Source organism: Osmia lignaria, unplaced genomic scaffold, assembly GCF_051020975.1.
Source record: "Osmia lignaria lignaria isolate PbOS001 unplaced genomic scaffold, iyOsmLign1 scaffold0062, whole genome shotgun sequence".
Classification (NCBI taxonomy): Eukaryota; Metazoa; Arthropoda; class Insecta; order Hymenoptera; family Megachilidae; genus Osmia; species Osmia lignaria.
The window spans coordinates 100001-102500 of NW_027478203.1; the positions used below are offsets into that span (position 1 = coordinate 100001).

General features: G+C 44.1%; 1 non-coding gene across 1 annotated transcript; it reads right to left on the reverse strand.

Annotated features, from left to right (window-relative positions):
- Window positions 1-1934: 1934 nt before the first annotated feature.
- Window positions 1935-2089, reverse strand: LOC143307602 (5.8S ribosomal RNA). The gene has a single exon (XR_013064707.1). It is a non-coding gene; the product is annotated as a 5.8S ribosomal RNA (ribosomal RNA).
- Window positions 2090-2500: the final 411 nt, after the last annotated feature.

A 2500-nucleotide genomic window follows, 5' to 3' on the forward strand; every position in this document is an offset into this window, starting at 1 on the left:
AAGATGGACTTGGACGCAATTCGATGTCTCGGGATAAACGGATCCTCCTGAACACTACATTTCCCAGCGGCGGTACCGCGGGATTCAGTGCTGGGCTCATTCCTGTTCGCTCGCCGCTACTAAGGAAATCCTAGTTAGTTTCTTTTCCTCCGCTTAATAATATGCTTAAATTCAGCGGGTAATCTCGCCTACTCTGAGGTCGTCAATTTCTTTGGTTTCATCGAAAGGTGAATAATGATGCTCGATGCAAAAAAAAAAAAAATAAACGAAAAGAAGCAAAAAAGCAAACACGTAGAGAAACTGTGCGTGAATCAACCTTTCGCATATTCAATTTTTCCTCCTCTCTCGTTTCAAAATGTTTGTATTTATCGTTCGATGAAACGAGCACAAGAGGGAAAAAAAAGTTGAGACACGACGTTCCCATAATTTTCGTGTTATTTCCTTTTTGCTTCAAACATTTTGCGGACTGCAGCTTCGTCGTATTGCTTTTATCAATTTTTAACAATTTCAAAGCGAAGACAACTCGCAAGACGATCCATTTCGTCTCGGTTCAATTTTAACGTCCGTCCGTATTATTTTTTGTTCCACAAGAGATTTCGAATAGGTTTCTTTATTTATCATCCCTTCTTTTCGAGCGCCACGGAAGCAAGAGGAAAAGCAAGAGCGAGAGAACATTTCGCGTATACTTCATTTAACAATTTTAACCAACACGCGATGTACTCCACACACCTCTTAGATTTAACAACTGCTTTTCTCTTCTTCTCCCCTTAGCGCAAGGGTAAACCCCATTTGTCTCTTCTTTGGAACGCAACAAAACTTTCGAGGACTGGACGACCGAGCGATGGTCGCGCGGTCTTCGCTTATCTTTAACAAACGAAGTAGTCCGTATGTATTCTAAATGTTGAAGCCTCCTAGAGCTTTAAGCCATGCGAGACATTGAAATGCTGTTTTAACGGGAGCATGCATAATTGCTGCAAACATACTTTTATCACAAGTTCTAGCCACGCCACGGAGGCTTCGAAGTTCCTTCACCATTCGCTTTCCTCTCTTTTGTTACACAGTTTCAGACTACGATCAGGGGTACCGAAACGCTGTATTGATTGTAAACAACCATTTTTATCTTGGAGCGGAGCGTTCCTTTACTCGTTAGATTTGTCTTGTCGCGTGTGTATTCGCTTTTTCGACGCTTTTTAACCATTTAACTTGTTTAGCGAAGCTAAACGCACAGACAGACAAAAAAAAAGGAACAGCATCGCGCGTCAAACAGCGACGACCCATCTGAAGCGATCTTTCATTTATACACCGTTTGTAAACAGAGAGATGTATAAAGCGCGGGGAATCATTCGAAACCCTGGGGCTATTCGAGCTTGCATTTCAGCAAATTATCATCTCAAACATTTCACTCGTTTGCTTTTTCTAAATTTATAGGAGAGCTTCTTTCGTTTATTTTTGACACACCTTTCGTAAATATCGTTTCTGGCAACGTCGGGAGCGTGGATTTCTACAAGTGAACAATCGCGCCGATCCGATAACTTCCAGCAGGATGGAGAATCTTTATAGATTATCTTCCTAGAACTCGGTGCTTTCACGGGCGGTCGTTTATAAATTTTAACGAACGACTCGCGCGCCGTGACGCACTTGCGCTAGTTCGAAGAGATATTTCGAAATTTGTTTCTCTCCTTTAACGGCCTGCATTTAGTGTATCGGTTGCGATTTTCGTCACATCGTTTCCACGACAAACGCCGACGAACTGCCCAACTATCGCTCGTACGTTGCGACTCTTTCTTTGTTTATCGTTCATTCATTCTTTCAATTTCGTTCGATAATCCCGCTCCGAAACGTTCTACTTTCGTTGAACGACGGCGAGATGTTTAGAAAGAAATGAATTACTCTTTTTTCGAGAAGCAAACGCAAGCAGTCTTTTGTTAAGAAAACGACCCTCAGCCAGGCGTGGTCCAGGAATTGTATCCGTGGACCGCAATGTGCGTTCGAAATGTCGATGTTCATGTGTCCTGCAGTTCACACGTTGACGCGCAATTAGCTGCGTTCTTCATCGACCCACGAGCCAAGTGATCCACCGTTCAGGGTAATCGTAAAATTTTGTATTTCAAACTCTTTAGATCTTTAGAGTGTTATTTTCATTATTAACACGCATCACATTCGATACCCACATCACTCTCCCACCCGGCGCGTGCGGGAGAGCGAATTCGGGCGTCGCCAACGTATTTGTTTGTTTGTTCGATCGTTGACGACACGATCGCGTCCAAGGACGGAAACCGTCGGAGAAACGCCCAGTGGCACGCTCCTCTCGACGGTCGGGCGTAAAGTACATTTAAAAACCTTGAAAAGTACGAACGCACACAAGGAATGCGAGCGCGCGTCCTGTCGCTGAATCGTGGGTTGCGAGATTCGAACAGACACACGGCCGGCGACGATCGGTCTAACTAATGGACACATAGTTTTTCAAAGACTCGCTATCGTCGCTTCTCAGCCGGTCCGT